The sequence below is a fragment of the Mytilus californianus genome, unplaced genomic scaffold (genome assembly GCF_021869535.1).
Source record: "Mytilus californianus isolate M0D057914Y unplaced genomic scaffold, xbMytCali1.0.p SCAF_10, whole genome shotgun sequence".
In the NCBI taxonomy this organism is placed as follows: Eukaryota; Metazoa; Mollusca; class Bivalvia; order Mytilida; family Mytilidae; genus Mytilus; species Mytilus californianus.
Window position 1 is genome coordinate 52703356 of NW_026262582.1, and position 12427 is coordinate 52715782.

The 12427-nt window shown below is 31.2% G+C and overlaps 1 long non-coding RNA gene across 1 annotated transcript; it reads right to left on the reverse strand.

Annotated features, from left to right (window-relative positions):
* Nucleotides 1-4383: 4383 nt before the first annotated feature.
* Nucleotides 4384-11516, reverse strand: LOC127718839 (uncharacterized). Its single transcript, XR_007989966.1, has 3 exons — nt 11160-11516; nt 8378-9509; nt 4384-7511 (listed from the first exon to the last, which is right to left on the reverse strand). It is a non-coding gene; the product is annotated as an uncharacterized LOC127718839 (long non-coding RNA).
* Nucleotides 11517-12427: the final 911 nt, after the last annotated feature.

Here is a 12427-nt window from a genome sequence, read left to right on the forward strand (position 1 = left end):
GAGGGATAAGACGCTTTTGATTTCAATTAGTTTTCAGTTGATAAAGATTTATTGACATAAACATCTAGTCTAGAACCTATATATCACGGTTGAATAACAAGGTGTCAGATGTTTGACTAAAATGCTATATTGATACCTGGACTACCTTATCATCCCAAAAGTACTTTCTTTCAATCTTTCAAACTCGTAACCAGAGATAAACAAATTTAAATAAATCTTCTTTGTCAGAAAATCAGGTCAATTCTAATAATTTTTATTTTCATAGCTTACAGATTAATGCGAAAGATTAAAATTCTACTGTTGACCACTTAGAAAAATGATTTGATAGAAATTATTATATCTAGAATGCAAATTGATTACCGCTGCAAATACTAAATATTTGCACAGTTAAATGACAAATTGTTCTCTAGTGCATATATACCTACAAATCACACATTTTAGGCAAATTGAAATAGAATTTTTCGTTGAAGGGAAGTTCTATTTATATATATATAAAAAAAGAGGCGAAGGATACCACAGGGACATTCAAACTCATAAGTCGAAAATAAACTGACAACGCCCATGGCTAAAAAAGAAAAAGACAAACAGACAAACAACAGTACACAAAACACAACATAGAAAATCACAGACTGAGCAACACGAAATGCACCAAAAACTGGGGGCGATCTCAGGTGCTCCGGGTAAACATATCCTTCTCCACATGTGGCACCCGTCGTGTTGCTCATGTACGTAGAAACCCCGTGATAAGTCTTATTCGGTAGGTTATATTCGGGGAAAAGGGGACGGGATTCATATCTGTTGTCATCTGTGAAACGGGTACTCCATAATGGTCAACCAACTCGTGATGGCGTCCGTAAAATTTACGAAGGGATGATTTCAACTTCACCACTTGGACCTCTTGGTTTAATAGCTACCTTGTGAACAGCAACCCTCTATCAAGGAAATACAAGCCCTGGAATATCGTATCAACTGGGAGATATAAACTCCGTATGCAGGCACTCCTGGAATGTTGCTACATAGAAATGGAAAGTGCAGTTGGGAAGCTGAAATCTTCTCTTTTGTCGTAAAGTTTTGTTTTCAACCGACCCTCATTGTCCATTGCTAGATGTAAGTGAATTTTTTGTTTAAATCTGGGTGATTTTTTACAAAGTACAAGTACAAGACAAGAAACTTGTATCTACATAGGCCATTATTCTTTAAGAAACAAAGCAGGACCAACTCTTTCAATTTGTCTTTTAGTTTGGAATTGGGAATACTTGTGCAAAGTCAAATGTTTTAGTAATATATGCAGAGTCTGAAATTGTATGTACTCTTAAAAGATCTTTGGAATTTTTTAGTATCCACGTCTGATTCACGCCACCTCTAGAATAGGTAGTTTTACAATAACTTTGAAGCCCGGCTTCGATTGCTGATAAAATTGATGTTAATATAATAATGTAGAAAGAGGTTTCGTGGAGCACTTGGTAGACCCAGTAATATAAGTTTGTAAGGACACTTATGTAGTTTAGGCATCCAATACAGTGAAGGAAGATCCAGTTCTTCATCTTTGGTTGAAGTTCCAAAGAAACATAGAACAGACCTATGATTATACAGGATTTCCTCTTGGTAAGTGTCGTGGTGGTATATGTTGAGTTTCCAAGTGAATTGTCAATACCTAATTCGTTTATCGGGCAGTTTATGTAATGTGATTTACACACAAAAACCATATTGTTTTGGGCTTTATCTGCGGGGACAACAACATATTAGTCATGGAGGCAGGACAGTTGTTTTGCAACATTTTGGTCTTTAAAGATTGATGTAGCATAAGTATTCATAGACCCATGGCCATTCACTTTTTTAATTCTGATTTCTATCAACGACCTCATAGCCCTAATCCATTCGGAAAAGAGTATATACGTCTTCTTTCTTGCGTTTAACCCATTGCCTTGCATAATCCTTGACCGAATCCATCAGTATTTTGAAGTTATTTTTCCAATTGATGGATTTAGGCTCATGATATTTCGGGCCTTTGGATAACACATTCCGCAAAGAAGCGTTATTGACAATGTTAAGAACACCAGTAATAACGTGTCCAGTCGGAATATATAGGAATGGGGGGACGCGCACATGTGCAATTAGAGGTTTAGACTTGAAGTCGTCAATATTAAGATCCGGCAACACGTGTTTGTAGTTGAAGATTTTACTTTCAATTGGTTTGGGATTGATATAAGAAATGATAGGTACAGTCTGATCTTTAAAACAGAGAGGTGTTGTCGATTGAACTGATTAATGATGAAGGATATTGCCCAAGTTGATGCATCGAGACCTTTGTTGGCGAATGAACGTTTTAGAAAGGATCTTTTCTCCTTTTCATCTTTTGCAATGCCAACTGGTTTGAAAAGTTTGTGACGAGATGATAGCTGCAAGTTTGTATTGGTTTGAAGGGGGTTTGTAACAGCGCTTTCCAAACAGAAGTTGTACAGAGAATATATTTTGAATAAAATAACGCCCTAAATTTACATTTTTTCTCTACTTTTTATACTTGTTCGTTTTCCTTTGACATTGCCTATTGCATACTTTAGTGTTTCAATATATTCGTTGGTACATGTAACTGAAATCGCTGTTTATAAAAAACGGATGTAACGCATAAGAAAGGAAGATGTTGTTACAAAAAAGCATAAGCTAATGAAAGTTATAAGGATAATTATACTTAAACACCTTTTATAAATAAATTCCCTTTACACATACCCAAATTAATAACAATAAAATACGTTCGATGAAAATCTTCATAAATAAGTATATTTATATCTTCTTTTAGAAAGGAATACGTGAAAACAATATCATTAGATATAAACCCTCACACAAACGCTTTTCTCTGAAAGTGTTAAGAATAAATAAATAAATAAAGTACACCATTTTCTCAAAATATCCTTAATTAAAACATTGAATGCGATCCTATCACCAATTTAACTACAACTCACTATCTGAACTGTGAAATTGCAAATTTTGTGTAGTACAGAATACTTTGTAACTTGGTTTTATGGATTTCAACTAATACATCGATGCCCTTTTACAGCAATCCCTATCATGGACATGAAATCTTGAGACTGAGAACAAATATGAAATAATTTTATGTCATTGTTAGTAACACAATGTTAGAATGTAAATTTTCTCAGAAATGGACAAACATTTCAAGTACAATGTTTACCAATAATGGTACGTGTAGTGATAAGAGTATGAATTCGCTATACCTTCTTTGAAACTATCTGAGTTGTTACTTTCAATGGGAATTTAGTGTCTGTATAAGATGATGCTCATTGAACTATTTCAAAGAAAAACTGCTGAAAACAAAACAAATTTGTAACATAAAATAACAAAACGTTCTGTTGTTTGCAACAGTTTGAGACCAAAAATCTGTAGAGCAGATCAAGTTCACAAAACAACTGCGATTATTTTTTCTTCCTAAAGCTGTCATCCTAAATACTGTACTTTAAACCTTCATTATGATCAGATTTCCATGATAAATGAACGTATAAGAGAAAACTATGCAATTAAATATTCATGCAAGTTTGTCGGATTTGAGCGTTCCTGGTAATGATAAATCCAGAAAAGCACGTTGAACGCATGCTATTTATAACGTGTTGTTTTCATTTTTTTAAAATACTAAATATGCAACACATGATGTAGGATATGTTTACCCTTGCAAGGTACTTACTTTCACTTTAGGTTTTAGTTGATTTTTGTATTTTCTGTATAACTTTTAGGTGTTGATCGAGTTCTGTCCTTTGAATAACTATTTTATCTTAATTTTGTTCTACATTCATCTCAACGTTACTGTATAAGGAATTATAATACAATTAGTGTATGCTAAGTGCTTCAGGCAATCTTGACTTTAGATGTATTTTGTTATTCTTTTAAGCACCTTTTTATCATATAGCTCATCTCGTTAGCAGTTAGTTAACGTTATACAGCTTTGCTTTATATTTTGTATGGATATGTGCGTTCCTGATGAAGGTAAATCCCGGAAAGCACTTCAGACGCAACACATTATAAAGTGTTCTTTTTATTATTCCATAGATTTTTTACCCTTGATTAATATTATTGCCTAAATGGCAATTTATAATAAAGACCATTATAAATATTAACTGACACTTAAGCTTTTTGTATGATGGATGCATATATATTTCCGACCTTCAAATCATAAATTCCGGTTCCGTTAGCCTGATCTGAACTACTGAAATATTTAATCAGAAAAAACAAGGGCCGTATCGAATACTATAGTCTAGAACTCTCGGCCACACCTTTTTTTTACAAATTATGAAAAGTTAGTTTTACTTCTCAAATTACATTGTGACCACGTCAAAGAAACTCTTGCCCCCTTTAACTAGTAAGTAAACACCACACTGCAAGCTCATGAAGATCTAATCGAAATACAGACAAAGAAGATATATATATATAGTATAGTTCTGTATTACACAGTTCAACATGTTGATATTTTTTTCACACATAATAAATAAAATATTTTATACGTAGACTAAATTCGATGAATCTGATAAATGGCAAACCAATGTTTGTTATTACATTGCTACATACATCACAAACATACATTTCCCTTGAAAATGTTAAGCTGAACCTACGATAATTGATCCGATACTTCAAAATCTGGCCAGTAAATATAAAGAAAACACTGGTTAATTCTTATAAATAATAGAAAACACTGGTTAATTCTTATAAATAAAAAGAAAACACTTGTTAATTCTTATAAATAAAAAGAAAACACTGGTTAATTCTTATAAATAAAAAGAAAACACTGGTTAATTTTTATAAATAAAAAGAAAACACTGGTTAATTCTTATCGAAAAATGATTTAAAACATGAATTTTGTTTTATTTTCAGGATGTAAAAAAGAGACAAAAAACTGTGAAAAATAATTCATTATGTTATCAAAAGGGGATTATTAATCTCTTTCTTGATAATACATAATATGCAAAAATTGATCTGAGTCCTTTTGTAGCTTTTTGCCGAATGAGTATTATAAGAAGTTTTCTTTCAATCATACTTAATGATTATGTAATAATTGGAACAAATTTTTCCACATACACCACGACATGAACTGCTTTTGAAATTCCAAAAATAATGATCCGACTAAAGATTGTTTTTAATATCCAAGTGTTTTTAGAATTGAATTAAACAAACGAAGTCATCATAGAAAAGATGAATTTCAGTTATCTGAAAATAAAAACAAGTGTAGATATTTAATATTGCTTATAAACACATCAAGATGTACATTTATATACACTAATTGTATTCACTTATTTCTACCCTCAATGTATGTTACAATTGATTTCAAAGTTATTTTACATGAATATATATATTATCAACATATATAGAACGGCATGCTGTATACATCATTTGAATGAATCAGAAAAGTCATTCATTTACGCATTATTGACTGCCAATGTTATTTAAAAAAGGGGAGATAGCAAGCTGTTGATAATAGTTTTCCCTTTGGTGTATAAAATATAAAATCTATAATTCACAGATACTTTGACAGCATTCGTGCAAATTTAACATAAACGTTAGAATTATATTACATAATAGTAGAAATAAGTTATCTACTATGTCAAGAGACGTAAATAAACCAATACACTTTCGTAGTTGTTCTTTATGGCCATTCTATTTTTCTTCGATATATGATTAATTTCTTATTAAATACCTTCGATTACTTTGAAACCACTTGACAAAAACGACATATGCGACACATGAAGTAGGATATGTTTGCTCTTGTGCAGTACGATTTATCACTCTGGGGTTTCGGTGAATTTTGTATTGTCTCTAACTTTCAGGTGTTGATCGAGCTCTGTCCTTTGAATAACTTTTTTATTTTCATTGTATTCTATTTTCATCTCAATGTTACAGCTTTGGTATTTTTATTGAGCAAATCAATTTAGTCATTTTCAAGATCATTGAAATTATTTTCCTGTATAAAGGAAGAATAATACAATGGGAAATGCCAATTTAGCCATTTTTCAAGATCATTGATATTGATTTACTGTATAAAGGAATTATAATAAAAAAAAGTGTATGCTAAGTACTTCGGGCAATCTTCACTTTAGTATATTTGGTTATTCTTTTATGGACCTTTTGATCATATACCGCTTTACGTGTTTAGGTAGTTATACACCCTTGCTTTCAATTTTTTGAATATGTGTGATCCTTATGATGGTAAATTCCGGAAAGCGCTTAAAACGCAACAAATTTATAAAGTGTCATTTTAATTTTTGAATTGATTTTTAATCTTGATTAAAAATACTGCCCAAATGGCAATTTATAATACTGATACTTCCACTTTTTTTTAATATGATGAATGAAAATGCCTTTCATGTCTTCGAATTATAATGTCCAGTTCAATAAGCTCGACCTGAATTGAAGAAATATCTAATCAGAAAAAAACAGAGGCCCTGTATATATTATAGTCTTATAACTCTCGGCCTTCCTCTTTTACAGACGAAATAACGAAAATTTAGTTTTGCTCCTCAAAATACATTGTACCCACGTCAGAAAAACACCTGATCTCTTCCAAAGTGATTAAATACTACACTTATGTCCATGAACAACAAAACAAAATACAAACGCAAGAGATAGAAAAAGAAAAGTTCTGTATTACACAGTTCCACATAATTGTTCACCCAAAATAATATAAAATATTCTATACATAGTTATGAAAACAAAATGAGTTCGATGAATATGACATATAAAAATATTCTCGTCTTTAGATTGCTACACACATTAAAACGTACATTTCCCTTTAGTATGATAAGCTGAACAAGCGATTATTGATTCGATACTCCAAAATGTTGAAAGTAAATAAAAAGATAACACTGGTCAATTCTTATCGAAAATTATTTAAAACATGAAATTTGTTTATTTTCAGGCGGTAAAATAGAGACAAGAAAGTGTAAAAAAATCTTATTAAGGAGGTACATAATTCTTCTCTGTAAAAATCAGCTGAACGTTTTAATCACGTTCTATTGTTAAGGAAATATTAAGCTTCTCAATGATCAAAATTAGTGTTTGTCGAACTGCTATATATCCAATGAAATTTTTCCGATAAAGTTTGTGGTTAAAGTGTTTTGAAATTTTATATTTTTGTCAAAGGGTCAAAGTATATATTTTGTCAAAATTTTATGAAAATTAAACGAGCCAAATTAATTTTAGTCACGGTGTTTGATACCACATTAAGTTATCATAAGGGAACTACAAATCTCTTTCTTGATTATGAGAATAAGCACAATAATGATCTGAATCCTTTTTATACCTTTTTGCCAGATGAGTATCATAAGACGTTTTCTTTCAGTCATAATTTATAAGTATGTAATTATTGCAACAGGTTTTTACACGTGCACCAGGAAAATAATTGTTTTTGAAATCCAAAATAATAATGATCCGAATAAAGACTGTCTAATATCCATGATTTTCTAGAATTGAATTTAACACACGAAGTCATCACACAGGAGATGAATTTCAATTATCTGAAATAAAAATAAATGATATATTTGATTTTGCTGATAAGCACATATAGATGTACATTTATATACAATTACACGAATTCACTTAGTTCTATCCTGAATGTATGTTTCTATTGATCTCAAAGTTATTTTATATGTATATAGGTATTGACAACATATTTACAACATTCAGACGGAAAATTGTATTTATGTTTTTATTGTGGAACAGTTGCAATATGCATAACTTTTATTGTTCGTCGGGGTTTTGCTATACGTTTTGTCTCTTTATGTTTATTAGCTCATCAACGTTTTTTTGTGAACTTTAGGATTTTCAAATATGTTCGGTGTGTGCATCACCGAAGAGACATTTATTGGTGCAATAAAATTGATACCGTTAATATTACTATCGCCAATCAGAAAGTGTATTTATATTTCTTGTTTTAATGGATATCTGCAAACGATTTAATGGTGTGATTTGAATCCACTGTAAATCTAAGTTAAAAATAAATAAGGTGAAAATTTACAAAATATTATAATGAGCATATGATACCTGCCTCAAATACAAATATTTCATGCAAAACACACGTTGAACATGGTTCACGCAATGCACACACACAAACATGCTGTACATAGAACAAATGCACACTCAAAGATAAATCAATACCCACAGGGAGAACGCATTTGCAAAACATGAGTATGCTGCATGCATTTTGTCTGATAATTGAAGGTTTGAAATAAGAAGGGTCACATTAATATACAGTCAATCTGAAATATCTGAATATAACAGTATTAACGTCTTTCTGATTGTTAACTTCTATGGCTAACAATGCAGTGTTTTTAGACTGCTGCTGTTTTTATTTGGGTCAATTGATCTAAATATTTTTACTCACATATCATTTCTTTTAAGGTATTCTGGCTTTTCCTTATATTAGATTTGCACCTTGCGTAACCGATATAATATCCAAAGGCTATTAGCATAGCATAGAATACGTAGTTCAATACCAACCATGGACAACCATTAATCAGATAGACGATATTAATGAATGCAAATAAAATTAATACGCACGCAGCCAACACTTGAAATATCTTATCAGTGTAGAATAGTTCACCCCAGGGTCCCTGTGTATCTTTTCCTTTTTTCATTTTACTTGATCATCGGATTGTGTGTATGTTTAAGTAGATCAATAATATTATGTCTAGTTTTAAGTATAAATTCTCTCAATATATGCACAGGAAATACACAACATTTATCAGCTGTTGTCAACACAGGTAAATCATACAAAAGAGATTTATAGAAAATTAAAGTCAATGCCACTTCATATTTTATAAATATATAGTAAATACTGTACTGCAAGTACACGAAGAACTAAACAAAAATACAAACGCAGGAGATAGAAATATTTAAGTTCTGTATTGCACAGTTCAACATATTGCTATTTTTTCACACATAATAATATGAAATATTTTATATGTAGTTTATTAAAAACAAATGAATTCGATAAATCTGACGAATGAAACATTTCTTGTCATTATATTTCTAAAAACATTAAATACATACATTTCCCTTGCAATTGTTAAGCTGAACCTACGAAAATTGATTCGATACTTTAAAATGTTGGAAGTAAATATAAGGAACACACAATTCTTATCGAAAAATGATTTAAACATGAACATTGTGTATTTTGAGACTGTAAAATAGAAACAAGAAAGCTGTGTCAACTAATGTTATTAAGTTATCATTAAGGAAATTACAAATATCTTTCTTGATAATGCAGATTTTGCAAATTATTGATTTGAATACTGTTTGTACCTTTTTGCTGGATGAGTATCATAAGACGTTTTCTTTCAGTCATACTTAATCATGTAATTAATCGAATAGGTTTTTACACATACACCATGATAATAATTGTTTTTGAAATCCAAAATAATAATGATCCGTCTAAAGACTGTCTAATATCCATGAGTTTTCACAATTGAATTTATCACACGAAGTCATCACAGAAAAGATGTTATTTCAGTTATCTGAAAATAAAAGAAAATTTGTAGATGTTTAACTTTGCTAATATTTATATACAATAACATGAATTCGCTTATTTCTATTCTGAAAGAGAAGGGCGAAAGATACCAAAGAGACATTCAAACCTGTAAGTCGAAAATAAACTGACTACGCCTTGCTAAAATAAGAAAAAGACCAAGAGACAAACACCAGTACACAAAACACAGCATAGAAAACTGGAGACTGAGCAACACAAACCCCACCACAAATCGGGGGTGATATCAGGTCCTTCGGAAGGGTATGTTACTATTAATCTAAAAGAGGGGTGATTTATATCAAAGGGACATTCAAACTCATCAGCGATGGCTTCCGTGAAAAAGTTATTCCATATGAATATATTTTTTTTCACATTAAACTTTAAAAAGGAAAATTGTAAGAGATATTGGCATGGGAATACAGATGTTGTTTTATAGAAATTTGCTGTTATAACATTGTGTAAATACCTTAAAATTAAGGAATGTATCTCTCTGTTGCACTCCTAAGATTCCTCGTCGGGGTTTAGCTAAACTTTTTGTCTTTCTTGTTTTGTCTTTTTAGTTCTTCAACGTTTATATAAAATTTAGGAATTTCAAATATGTTCAGTTCGTGCTTCACTGAAGGGACATCTATTGGCGAAATGCGCATCTTGAGCAGTAAAATTGATACCGTTAATGCTACTATCGGCAATCAGAAAGTGTATTTATATTTTCTCAGTTTAATGGATATCTCCAAACGATAAGACAAAAAATATATATAGTAAAATGGTAATAACGCGTGATATTTTCTCTCATTTTGTCCACCTTACAATCTTTTGACTTGAGTTAGTTACAGCAATATAAATAAAAAGATATGATATGAGTGCCAATGAGACAACTCTACATCCAAGTCACAATGTGTAAAAAGTAAACAATTATAGGTCAAAGTACGGCCTTCAACACGGAGCCTTGGCTCACACCGAACCACAAGCTATAAAGGGCCCCTAAATGACTAGAATAAAACAATTCAAACAGGAAAACCAGCTGTCTAATCTATATAAAAAATGAGAAACAAGAAACACTTATGAACCACATCAACAAACGACAACTACTGAACAACAGGCTCCTGACTTGGGACAGGTGCATACAAATGCAGCGGGTTTAAACGTTTTAACAGGCGCCAACCTTCACCCTAACCTGAAACAGTAGTGTAACATTACAATATAAAAAGATGTCAGTTGTGATTCAATTTTACTGTCATGCTAAGTTATAAATAAATACGGTGAACATTTTCAAAATATCATAATGAGCACATGATACCTGCCTCAACTACTAATAGTTCATGCAATACACACGTTGACAATGGTTCACGCAATGCACACACAGACATGCTGTATATAGTACAAACAAAACGCACACTCAAAGATGAATCAATACCCACAAGGAGAACGCATTCATAAAAAATAAGTATCGTGCATGCATTTTGTATGATAGATGAAGGTTTGAAATTAAAATGGTCACATTGATATACAGTCTATCCGAAATATCTGAATAAAAAATATTAAAATCTTTCTGATTATTAACTTTTAGGGCTAACAATGCAGTGTTTTAAGACTGCTGATGTTCTTATTTGGGTCAATTGATCTAAATATTTCTACTCACATATCATTTCTTTTATGGTATTCTGGCTTTTTCTAATATTAGATTTGCACCTTGCGTAACCGATAAAATATCCAAAGGCTATTAGCATAGCATAGAATACGTAGTTCAATACCAACCATGGACAACCATTAATCAGATAGACGATGTTAATGAATGCAAATAAAATTAATACGCACGCAGCCAACACTTGAAATATCTTATCAGTATAGAATAGTTCGCCCCAGGGTCCCTGTGTATCTTTTCCTTTTTTCATTTTACTTGATCATCGGATTGCGTGTATGTTTAAGTAAATCAATAATATTATGTCTAGTTTTAAGTATAAATTCTCTCAATGCATGCACAGGAAATACACAACAGTTATCAGCTGTTGTCAACACAGGTAAATCACACAGAAACGATTTAGAGAAAAACTACAGTCGATGCCAATATATATTGTATAGATAACGAATAAACACAGTAAAACTTAACACTCTTTTAGTTAAATCTCAATTATGTTTGTATAATAGAATGTAGTACTTGGTTTAGTTTCGTTACTTACTTGAAGAAAAAAATCGGGCAAAACAAAACAGGTGAAATCCAATTGAACGCACTAAAAATTATTATCAGGACTAAGGGATGATGTTTATCAGTATAATCAATAATTAATTTTTGTTTTCATCACGCCCCGTCTTTCAAGTCAGTTTCAGATTATTTCCGAAGTTGTTACCTTGATACTTCTAAAATACTTTAACATATTTAAGTTAAATAGGCTATGATCAGTCTATATCAGATTTGCAGTTGTCAGTAAAACTGTTGTTTACCGGTGCATAATAATAATAACTCTTATTTTAAATAAGTAGCAGGAAAATACTGGAAGGAAGACTTACACAATCTTCAATCTATAGATAAAAATGAACTTGATAAAAGAATTTTGTAATCTAGGCCAAGCAATTTGAATCTATAATGAAAGATTCATTTTGTAAGATTTACATATGATCGCGATACAATTATTGTCCTTCAAAAAGAAGGGAACATATGTGAGGTACACCAGAGAATCGGGTCAATATTATCATTAATCTTTATTAAGATGTATAGTCAGCTGAATAAATATCGTTTCATTTAAAGCTTTCAAGACTATATGAATATATGGATTTAAAAAGGATTTAAAAAGTATTTGAAAGGTGGCATATGGCATATTGCAAAATATAAAACCTCTAATTTGTTTTAACAAAGAATGAAGGCAAAAGGAAGCGAACAGTTAAGGTCGTCTCTTGTGCATATAGGTTTAA